Below are 12,657 nucleotides of genomic sequence, written 5' to 3'. Positions count from 1 at the left end.
ATCAGTCCTGAAAATTCACTGAAAGGACTGATGCTGAAGCTGAAACTCCAGTACTTTGGCCACCTGACTCGAAAAACTGACTCACTGGAAAAGACCTTGATGCTGGGAAAGATTGAAGGTGGGAAGAGAAGGGCACGCCAGAGGGTGAGATGGTTGGATGGCATCACCAACTTGATTGATATGAGTTTGAGCAAGCTCTGGGAGTTGGTGATGGGCATGGAAGCCTGATGTGCTGCAGTCCCTGGGGTCACAAAGAGTTGGACACAACTGAGTGATTGAACTGAACTGACTCATACAAATAGTAGAGACCTCAACTAACAATAGTCCCTTCTATTGGGCACAAAATAGAGACAGACAGCAAACCCAGAGACCCAGGGGAAAGTGGGTGGCAGCAGTATTTGGCAGAGAAGCTGAGCACTGGGACCTAAAAGCTCTCTCCTTACAACTGTGAGGATCTTCTATGCATCTGATGTCAAGCTGCAATGGAAAAAAGACACAGGGAGCCTTTTTTGGAGTAAAGAAACACCAACAGCCCCAATAAGAAATTTGACTATTAAACTGACTGAAGACCTTTAAAGACAAGTTTATTTTTTTTTTCTTCAAGTAGCGGAAATAAGGGTTCTGATAGCTTTTCCCCACCATCCCCAACTGTAGACTAATGAAGGATATTGCCCTTAGTGCACATCTGAGTCACAATATAAAAAAATGAACTCTGCCTAATTTCCATGGTGTCCAGTTCTACCACCTGTACCGTTTACGGTTCTCTGTATTAGTTCCAAACATATCCTTCACTTCCAATCAGAAGTGATTTCTATTTCACAACTGTGAATTATTGAAATTGGAAAGATGAGGCCATGAGAATAGTAAAACTGAAGACCTTGAATATCGGATTCATCATGAAATTGGAAGTCTTCCCCATTTCGAAAAGAATTTTGGCATCTTTCTTGTAACTGACAAGTCTAATTCATAGCCATGTTATTATTCCCATTCTTTCTTTGCTAAACCAGAAAACTTTTTCCAAAAGCACCCTTTCTTACTTTCCTTCCTACTCTGTGCCTATGTTTTATATGTTTTAGAGGCAGTGCTTTAAAGACTGATTATAATTTTGGAAATCTCCAGCATTTTAGAGAAGGAAGATTTTCAGTGGGTTAGCTGACATTGCTCAAATCCTGTAACACAGAAACTTATCAACTAGCTTAAACTTAAGGCCAAAATGTATGACTGTCTTGGCAGCAAATGACAATTTCCTTTTGACTAGAAATGGATTAAACTTTCCTCTCTAAAAAGTAGGCTCACAATGATGGCACTGTGTTCAGAGTCAGGCCTGTGCAGGTGTGACTTGGCAGGACTTGGGAAGCATAATAAGAGGAGATATTGTTATAATTGGAGTCATTTCATTCAGATTGTCCACAATGAGTTTCTAATCTACTGAAGCAATAAAGATTGAATAAACTGCATGAAATATTCTCAGGAGGCACTGATTCCTATGAAAAATACTGTGCTTCTGAAGCTCATAAGTTATCCCACGGTTAATTTTCTTCATTCTGCTGTCTCGGTTTAGTCCTACCTTGGGACTTGGATTTCTTCTCAACTAGACCTAATTTTATGCTCTGACAATTCCCCCAGAAATGTGCTTCCAATGTAGCCAGGGTCGTCCACATGCATTTAAAGTCATGCTGCCTAAATATTTCCCTCGACGAAGCATCAACTGTGTCACAATTTCCTTCCTTTTGTAGCATTTACCCTTGGGATAATCTGGTGTCAAACAATCTTGGTGAAAGCAAGATAGATTCTATCGGGTGTGACGTGTCTACACAAAGATGAATGTCTGGAGAATATACGAAAGCATTCGCCGAGAGCTATTAACTCTGATTTAGGCCAGTCTTAGCTAATAGTTTACATAACCGGGATCAGCAAACTATTGACCATGGGCTAAATTTGGTCTGCTCTCTGTTTTTGTAAATAAAGTTTTATTGGTATGCAGCTACTCTCATTTGTTTTCATTTTCATAGTGTCTATTTCTGCAACTACAATGGCAGCATTGAGTAAGTGACTGTATGCCCTTCAAAGTCTAAAATATTTAGCAACTGGCCTGTTTAAAAAATGTTTACTCATTTAGCTGCACTGGGTCTTAGTTGTAACAGGCAAGATATTTTAGTTGCAGCATGCAAACTCTTAGTTCTGGCATGTGGGATCTAGTTCCCTGATCAGGGATTGAACCTGGGCCCCCTGCATTGGGAGCACCAAGGAAGTCCTGATAGAAAAAGTTTGCCAGGCTATGATCTAGAACCTGGATAGTAGACCCACCACAACTGGCCTGTACCCCTCCCTCCTGATGTAACTAATCAATCAAGGCCTTTTTCCTGCTGAAACTGATGTGACCCCAGGATCCTTCTCAATGGAGACGGACACCAATATCCACTCCAAGCTGCCACCCTTGGCTTGGAATAAATAAATTCTTAGGGTCATTAGGACAACAGAAAGGAAATGTCATTCCTCACAAACTACATACCTGAAAATTAAATTCAAGTTTTTCTCAAACTGTCCATCTTTTCCAGATTTCTATTAAGTTAGATACACTATCTACACATCTGAGTTTCTAAACTAGATCCCTGGGCTGGTAGAAATCACAAGGGATCATTTAGCTTTCCCCTTCTGTCTTTGAGATTCCTTAGAACTTGGTAACCACACTATCAATAATGGTACTGAGCCCATTCCAAGAACTGCAAGAATTTTTTCAGTTATTAGGAAAAGAAAAAGCCACCTTCCATAGCAACCTTAGACTGTCTAATGAATCTATTTACTTTTGCTCTTTTTCTCAAAACTTCAAACCAGTTTCATCTTTCTTTGTCATTGTAGTAAGGTCATATCATCCTCAATACTTTCCCTCTTAATCAACTGCCTTGCCATAAAGCTTCTTTTTTTTTTTTTTTTTTTTTAAGAATCAGGCTGACAAGAAAGCTTGCACACTGGTGCTTCCCAGCCAAGGAAAGAGAACATAATTGCATTCATCCTTATCTACCTTACCCACCCCCCACTTTCCCTAAGCATATGCCCAGAAAAGCTACAGGGGAGCAATAATTTATCACCAGGTCTAAAAATGAAGATTCTTCAGCAGTTACTTTACTCTGCTCTAACTAAATGAGAAAACACTTAACAAAAGCACTTATAAGTGCCATGGAATACCCATGATACAGGAGGAATTATTTATCCTCCACTTAAGGACCACATAATGAGATATTATTAATAAATGAAAATTGATCTTCCTTGGAAACTACAAAGCTCAAATCTCTTTCCTACCAATCATGAGGTCTCTTTCTCTCTCCAGCCCACAAAGGGAAAGCAATTTCACTTTAGATGGCCCCAAGACGTAAATCAAAGGTTTTATGGCTCAGCTGCTGGGTTCTCTGGTGATGCACTTGGCTGGTATCAAATTATAAGTATCGAATCAGTAAGCATTGAAGGTTATTAAAAGGTCCTCACAGTTCCCAGCATATCTCTACAGTAAAATAATCACTGGGGGATAGATGCTGCTTCGTGAAATTTATTTTCACAAAAGTAATGTCAATGATAGTTCTCAGCACAAGTTATTCTTATTCTTCATATTCTTAATGTATTTAGTCTTTAATCAGCCCTTCCAAACTTCAAGTTTCACAACGCAAGATGTACTCCCAACATGTAGGAAATGGCTAATGCTCTGCTTTGAGATGTTTAAACTGAAAGCAGGATGGAAAACAGGACTTTTCTGAAAGCTCTGAAATACCTCTTTCCAAAGGAGCCTCCTAAACTCAGTCACTGAATAGTCACCCTTCTGTAATTAAGATTTCAACTTGAAGGTATTTTTCATTTTCCTTAAGAGGAGAGGAACAGAAAAGGCAAGAAATTCCCTATATCCATGCAAAAATGCTCTTAAAAAGCTGTGAGCCTTTTTTACATTTTATCAAATGACTCATACACCAGACATCCTGCACCTAAAATCCTGCCATGATCAGAGGACAGTGGTGTCCTAAGGTGCACAAATGGTTGAGCAGCATTAATATGGGAAACCAGAGACATGAAAGAAGGAAAAACTCAGATCTAAGAGTGAACTTGATGGATTGCCCAGCATGAAGGTCAAATGACTTGTTGAAGGTCACAGAAAAGGGTACAAAGCAGGGACCTTATGAGACTATTCTAGGCATTTGTCTTCACTCTCTGAATTCTTCTATAGGGTGTCAATTCTGTCTCCACCTTCTGGTAACTGATGATGGTGACAGCAAACACCAGCACTGAAGGTGAAGTCTACACCCACCTTCTGCCATTGTCCACCTTCTTACCTTCCACTGTTAGCCCCAGCCTCTGTCAGAAGCATCTCTCCTTGGTGACACAACAGTTCCTTGCTGCAAGGAACTGACAGACTGGATGCAGGATTTAAAAGAAAGATCAAAGTCAAGCATGACTTCGAGGTTTTGGGTCTGACCAATGCCAGTATGTTGACTTTGACAGAAATGGTGGACAGCATGCAGAGCAGGTTTGGGGGATGTGGAAAGGTCAAGACTTTGGTTTGGAATATTTTAAATTGGTGCTGGTAGGAATTTACATGAAGCTGATGAGAGAAGTGTGGGCTGGAGAGATCCACTTGACATGTCGATTGCATTTAAAGTTGGGAGTCTGGGCCAAGGGAGTGATTAAGAATAGAAAAGAGGTAATGGAGTTCCTGGGGCACTCCAGGGATGAGACATCAGGGTGACAAAGGGCAACTAGCAAAAGAGATGGAGAAGGAGGCGCCAAGGTGGTAGGATAGAACCCAGGTGAATGTGGGATCTGGTAGCCAAGTGGAGGAAGGGTACCAAAGTGAAAGGAGAACTCAACTATGTTGTATCTGGGATCTAGAAAAACAGTACAGATGCATCTATTTGCAAAGCAGAAATAGAGATGCAGACACAGAGAACAAATGTATGGACACCAAGGCAGGATATGGAAAGATGGGATAAATTCAGAGATTGATATATTTACTGTATATATCTATATACCCATCAGTGTGTGTATATATATATATATAGATATATATATACTACTATGTATAATATAGGTAACTAATGAGAATCTACTTTATAGCACAGGGAACCCTATTCAATGTCCTGTGGTGACCAGGGAGGAATTCCAAAAAAGAAGGGATATATGGGTATGTACAGCTGATTTTCTTTGCTGTACAGCAGAAACTAACACAAAATTTTAAAGCAACTAAGCTCCAATAAAAATTAAAAAACAAAACTGGTGAGAAGTCAAGTACCTAGAGGACTGAGAACTGGCCTTTGGGCTTAGCAGCAAGGCATTCTGGTAATCTCTATAAATACAGGCAGTTCTATTGGTGTGATGGGTGATGAAAACCCAAAATATGTAAGTTGATGAGAAATAGGAGCAAGTAATTAGAGACAGTGAAACAGCAAGGACAGACAGCTCTGGAAGATTTTTTTTTTTTACAAAGAAATATGGTTGCACTTGGCAAGGGAAGGTTTTGGGTGTTGTTTTGTCTTAGTCTGTTTTTATTTGATTGTTATAAGAGAGAGAAATAAAAACAGACAAAGGGAATGATCCCACAGAGATGAGAAATCTGATGATGCAAAAAAAAAGAGAGTTGTCTTCCATGCTTATTTCCTTTTCTACCATGATTATCACACTCTTATTTCTTCAGGCCATTTTTCCTTAAAATGCATTTGTTTCTTTTATATCTGGCCAACACCTTGGCATCCATTTAACTTAGAATGAAAGTAGATATCAAGGCCAGGAAATCTCTGCCAACTCGCCTCCCCCCAACCTTGACCCTCTGTCCACTCCCTGCCGAGCATTTCACAATTCATCTCCTATTACTGCCCCTGTGCTCACTCTACTCCAGCCATTCTGGCCTCTGTGGTCCCGTGATGCTGCAAGCACACTCCTCCCCCAGGACCTTGGAGCTGATCATTTCCTGGAAAAACTCTTTCCAGTTATAGCCCAGCATATTCCTTGCTTCCTTTAATTTCTGCTCAGACATCCCCTTTCTTTTTTTTTCCTTTTATATTAGAGTATAATTTATTAACAATGCTGTGTTAATTTCAGGTGTATAACAAAGTGATTCAGTTATACATATACCTGTATCTATTCTTTTCCAAATTCTTTTCCCATTTAGGGGTCAGTTCAGTTCATTCGCTCAGTTGTGTCTGACTCTTCAAGACCCCATGAACTGCAGCACACCAGGCCTCCCTGTCCATCACCAACACCCGGAGTCCACCCAAACCCATGTCCATCGAGTCAATGATGCCATCCAACCATCTCATCCTCTGTCATCCCCTTCTCCTCCGGCCCTCAATCTTTCCCAGCATCAGGGTCTTTTCCAATGAGTCAGCTCTTCACATGAGGTGGCCAAAGTACTGGAGTTTCAGCTTCAGCATCAGTCCTTCCAATGAACACCCAGGACTGATCTCCTTTAGGATGGACTGGTTGGATTTCCTTGCAGTTCAAGGGACTCTCAAGAGTCTTCTCCAACACCACAGTTCAAAAGCTTCAATTCTTTGGCACTCAGCTTCCTTTATAGTCTAACTCTCACATCCATACATGACCACTGGAAAAAAACATAGCCTTGACTAGACGGACCTTTGTTGGCAAAGTAATGTCTCTGCTTTTGAATATGTTGTCTAGGTTGGTCATAACTTTCATTGCTGCAATTGCCATCTTTTAATTTCATTGCTGCACTCTCCATCTGCAGTGATTTTGGAGCCCAGGAAAATAAAGTCAGCCACTGTTTTCACTGTTTCCCCATCTATTTCCCATGAAGTGATGGGACCAGATGCCATTACCTTAGTTTTCTGAATGTTGAGCTTTAAGCCAACTTTTTCAGTCTTCTCTTTCGCTTTCATCACGAGGCTCTTTAGTTCCTCTTCACTTTCTGCCATAAGGGTGGTGTCATCTGCATATCTGAGGTTATTGATTCCTCTCCCAGCAATCTTGATTCCAGCTTGTGCTTCCTCCAGCCCAGCGTTTCTCATGATGTACTCTGCATAGAAGTTAAATAAGCAGGGTGACCATATACAGCCTTAACGTACTCCTTTTCCTATTTGGAACCAATCTGTTGTTCCATGTCCAGTTATAACTGTTGCTTCCTGACCTGCATATAGGTTTCTCAAGAGGCAGGTTAGGTGGTCTGGTATTCCCATCTCTTTCAGAATTTTCCACAGTTTATTGTGATCCACACAGTCAAAGGCTTTGGCATAGTCAATAAAGCAGTAATAGATGTTTTTCTGGAACTGTCTTGCTTTTTCAATGATCCAGCGGATGTTGGCAATTTGATCTCTGGTTCCTCTGCCTTTTCTAAAACCAGCTTGAATATCTGGAAGTTCACAGTTCATGTATTGCTGAAGCCTGGCTTGGAGAATTTTAAGCATTACTTTACTAGCGTGTGAGATGAGTGCAATTGTGCAGTAGTTTGAGCATTCTTTGGCATTGCCCTTTTTGGGGATTGAATGAAAACTGACCTTTTCCAGTCCTGTTAGGGTATTACAGAATATTGAGCAGAGTTCCCTATGCTATACAGTAGGTCCTTGTTGATTATCTATTTTAAATACAGTAGTGTGTGCATGTCGATCCCAGACTTTCTAACCATCCCTCCCTACCTCCACCCACTGTAACCACAAATTCATTCTCTAAGTCAAACATCCTCTTTCTATGGAAATCTATTTTTAAAAACCCTCTTGAAGATTACTGCTGTCCCCTTGTCAACAATCCAATGTCCCTTATCCTGCTCTAATTATTTTTTCTCTAATACAAACTGATGCCCAACATCCCATTAAATTAACTTATTTGTTATATTTATCATTTATTGCCAGTCTTCCCCCATAAGAATGCAAGCCCCATGAAGACATGGATTTTTGTTATTTTTGTGATTTTTGTTATTTTTGTTCACTCAGGTATCACAAACACCCAGAGGAGACTCGGCATGTAATTAGTGATCAACAGATGTGTTGAAAACTAAATGAATGATGAACTGGAAGCAGAGCCAGAATATAGAATTTATGAATGGCAGAAATCACTTAATATAGAACAAAAAGAAAAACCAACTTATGTCCATTTTTTACTATAAGTCACACATTATGATGCTTTTCTCCTTTCCTACCTCCATGACCTCCATGCACTTTCCCCTGGAAACTAACTAAACATTCACAGAGTTCCTCTTGAGCAGGTAGGTGACAACATGCACCTTTATTCTCTAGAACTAATGAAGGAGGCAGGAGATTTCCTCTATTCCAGGCCCTGAGAGCAAAAAAAGGTGAGGCCCTCCAGTGAACTTGAACTGTCTAAGTAAGCAATTATAGACAGATTATTTCTTCTCATAGCAAAGTCAGAACTCTTTTTTGCTCTTGACAATAAAAATTTAAGTGGCAGCCATGGTGTCAGATTTTGTGTCAAAACTTCAAGCGTTGGGGGAACAGTGAACTGATTGTTCACATACAGAAAATGACAAATGGTAGCACAAGAAACTAGTTTCCTGGAATAATCATAAAACTGGATGTATGAAAGGCCACAGGCATGAATCAATAGACTAAGCCAAATCATTCTCTCAACCTGAGTCTCTCTATTGTTAAAAATCAGATTAGCTTGAGATGTGTAACTATAAGCTCAGTGATTTTTAGACAATGGGAACTGATCAATTTCCTCTTTTCTTCTCCATCGAATGGACAAGCATGACCTATTCAGTTGAGATAAGGGCAAAAATTAGGAAATTGACCCAAATCATGTGTGAAGCAGCACTTTCTCTCAAAAAGGAAGCAAACTCACTTGAGATTTTGAAAACTGCATTTTACTTGACAGCCTGTCATGCTAAGAGGTGGATGAGAAAGAGGAAGACGGATGATGAAGAAGAATGGGAGGAGGATGGCGTGCAAGAGTGAAAAAAAATAAACTTATCTTATGAAAAGAAAGCTAAGGGCTCACATTATTTGTTTTTTCCTGAGTTCCAACTATGGGAATAAATATCTCATGAGAGTTCATGGGTGCTCAGTCGCGTCTGGGAGCTCTGTGGAGGCTCAGACAGTAAAGAATCTGCCTGCCGTGCAGGAGACCTAGGCTTAATCCCTGGGTCGGGAAGATCCCCAGGAGAAGGCGATGGCAACCCACTCCAGTATTCTTGCCTGGAGAACCCCATGGGCAGAGAAGCCTGGCAGGCTACAGTCCATGGGGTCCCAAAGGGTCAGATGCGACTGGCAGTTTCTCAGTCCTGTCCGACTCTTTGCAGCCCCATGGACTGTAGCCCACCAGGCCTCTCTGTCTATGGGATTCTCCAGGCAAGAATACTGGAGCGGGTTGCCATTTCTCCTCCACAGTATCTTCCCGACCCAAGGATCAAACCCAAGTCTCCCGCTTGGCAGGTGGATTCTTTACCCCTGTGCCAGCTAGGAAGCTCTATATTATTTTAAATCATTGGAACCTCGAAGTTTGTAACAAATATGTTCAAATTGTCTGCTGAACACTTAGGAAAAAAGAAGAGTCAAAATTTCACTATGATTGTGGACTTTTCGATTTCTGTTTATGCAAATTTCAAACCTATGTTATTAGGAGAATTCAGGCTTACAATTGCATCTTTCTGATTATTTAAAACTTCGGTTAACTGTGATCCCCTTTGAATCTGGAAATGCTTTATGCCTTAAGGATTTACTTTGTCAAACGTTAATACAGTTATGCCAACTTTTTCTTTGTGGGAGAACAGTATTTGTGTGACTTTATCTTTTTTCTGTCTTTGATCTTCAACCTGAGTATTTTACTATGTTTTTCATAAACAGCATACATCCCAGTTTTCAATGTTTTCATCAAGGCTAAGAGTTGTTTTTTTTTTAAGTATGAAGTTTCCACTTACATTGACTGTAATCACAAACAACCATCTTATGTTGTACTTCCTGTTTGGCATACTTGCTTCTTCCCCATTCTTGTCTTTTTTGGATAGACTGGGGATTTTAATATTGCTTTTTTCCCTGTATTTTTTTTCATTATTAGATGTTATTCCACCATATTTTTATTACTCTAGAAATTTTAATACTCCTGATTGAAAGTACACTTGCATAAGTGTTATAGTGGAATTAATACAAAGTTCAAAATTTAAACAATATTAAGACCAGAATCTTGGAATTTTTACTCCAAGCACCAACCTCAATTACCGTCTAGATTTTCATTCTATTTTATTTTTTAACCCCATAAATTTTAATTTTTATAATAACTTATTCTGATAATTATTATTATTTTGTGCAACCTTTGCATAGATTTGCCTTCATTGTTTCTGTTTAACATGAGTTCTCTAGTAAACATTAGTAAATCAAGAGTGAGCCAAAGGGGATTAAAGAAAAGATATACAGCAATGAAAAACGATGTATTATCTCATTGGCTCCCGCTTCACAAGGGCTGCCAGAGGAAACCATCCCTTGGCACAGTACATGGAAGCGTGGAAGCAGAGGAAGGTCATATGCTTGGCTGCTTTCTGTCTCCTGGTTACAGTAATGTTTGTCCCATAGGAAATTAACTCCTCTTGAACTTCCAGGTTTCTCATCTGGCCCCCTGAGTGACACACTGGAATGCAGACACCCACCCTGCCATGTGGAGTTTCTTCTGAGTCTGAAAGTGGCAGAAATAGCCAGACACCAAATGCAGTTGGTAAGCCTGGTGGCAAAACAGTGGCCAAGGAGGATAAGTCATCAGCAGTCCCCAAGCAGTGGAGCTACACAAGCTGGAGAGAAGGCCATAGGACTGCAGAACGGCCAAGGTAGAGCAAGCAACTGAGGGTCTGGGAAACTGATTAATTCCTTTACTTTCCTAAAAGTACACTTATGCAAAGATTTTTTTCACTTTTATCCATCATAAATTAGTATCAGTAAAGTGTACTATGAATATTTAGCTTGTTGCCATAAATACTGTTACTGATATGCCAGCAAAGATTGAAATTGCAGGAGAGAGTCTGCAATTCACCACTTTGTATGGCATTCCCATCCCTCTAGAGCCCTGTGAGATTTGTTTTTCTGTACAATATTTGTTGGTGAGTTTATCAGAATAAAATCTCAGGAACAATCTCTTCAATCATAAGGCATTCAGTTTTGACATTAGTAGTAGGCTTCCCAGGTGGCTCAATGGTAAGGAATCCATCTGCCAATGCAAGAGACACAAGTTCGATCCCTGGGTTGGGAAAGAAATGGCAACCCACTTCATTATTCTTGCCTGGAAAATCCCATGGACAGAGATCCTGGCGGGCTACAGTCCATGGGGTCAAAAAGAGTCAGACGTGACTTAGCAACTAAACAACAAAAAAATGCCCTCCCACATATTTTATGGAGTTTAGCATAAACCAAATACATACTTTTTAATACTTTTATGTTTTAATATTTGTGCTTGAGCAAGAAACCTCACATTTTCATTTTTCATTGAGCCTCATAACTTCTCTTTTTTTATTGGAGATAATTGTGCAATGTATGATTTTTAAAATTAACAAATCTACCACATCCAATCACTGCATGGCAAATAGATGGGGAAACAGTGGAAACAGTGTAAGACTTTATTTTGGGGGGTTCCAAAATCACTGCAGATGGTGACTGCAGCCACGAAATTAAAAGACGCTTATTCCTTGGAAGGAAAGTTACGACCAACCTAGATAGCATATTCAAAAGCAGAGACATTATTTTGCCAACAAAGGTCCATCTAGTTAAGGCTATGGTTTTTCCAGTGGTCATGTATGGATATGAGAGTTAGACTATAAAGAAAGCTGAGTGCCAAAGAATTGATGCTTTTGAACTGTGGTGTTGGAGAAGATTCTTGAGAGTCCCTTGGACTGCAAGGAAAGCCAACCAGTCCATTCTGAAGGAGATCAGTCCTGGGTGTTCATTGGAAGGACTGATGCTAAAGCTGAAACTCCAATACTTTGGCTACCTCATGCGAAGAGTTGACTCATTGGAAAAGACCCTGATCCTGGGAGATTTGGGGGCCAGGAGGAGAAGGGGACGACAGAAGATGAGATGGCTGGATGGCATCACCAACTCGACGGACATGAGTTTGAGTAAACTCCGGGAGTTGGTGATGGACAGAGAGGCCTGACATGCTGCGATTCATGGGGTCACAAAGAGTCGGACATGACTGAGCAACTGAACTGAACTGAACCACATCCAATAGGTAAGAAGTAAATGTTCAAAACAGTTGTCAGCAGTTGGAACGAGGCAAAAAGGGAAATGGAAGTTGTTTAGTGAAAAACTAGATGAAAAGCACTTTGTTGGCTATATTTTCATTAACATTACTTAACAAAAAGAAAGCATTTTTGAGTCAGACAGCATGCATGCTGAGCTGCTAAGTCGTGTCTGATTCTTTGTAATCCCATGGACTGCAACCCACCAGGCTTCTCTGTCCATGGAATTTTCCAGGCAAACCTGGTATAAAATTCTAACAGTATCTGTGGAACCGTGTTAGTCTTCTAACACTGCCATAACAAACTGTCACAAACATAGTAGCCTAAAACAACACAAATCTGTTATAGTTCTATTAGCCAGAGATCTAACACAGGTCTCACAGGGCCAAAATCAAGGTGTCTGCAGGGCTGAATTTGTTGCTGGAGCCACAGAGGAGAATGGCTTCCTGGCATTTCCAGCCTCGAGGTCCCACCATATCCATGGGCTTCTG

Source organism: Ovis aries, chromosome 26 (assembly GCF_016772045.2).
Source record: "Ovis aries strain OAR_USU_Benz2616 breed Rambouillet chromosome 26, ARS-UI_Ramb_v3.0, whole genome shotgun sequence".
Classification (NCBI taxonomy): domain Eukaryota; kingdom Metazoa; phylum Chordata; class Mammalia; order Artiodactyla; family Bovidae; genus Ovis; species Ovis aries.
The sequence above is the reverse complement of the archived record's forward strand: the minus strand, read 5'-3'. Positions refer to the sequence as shown.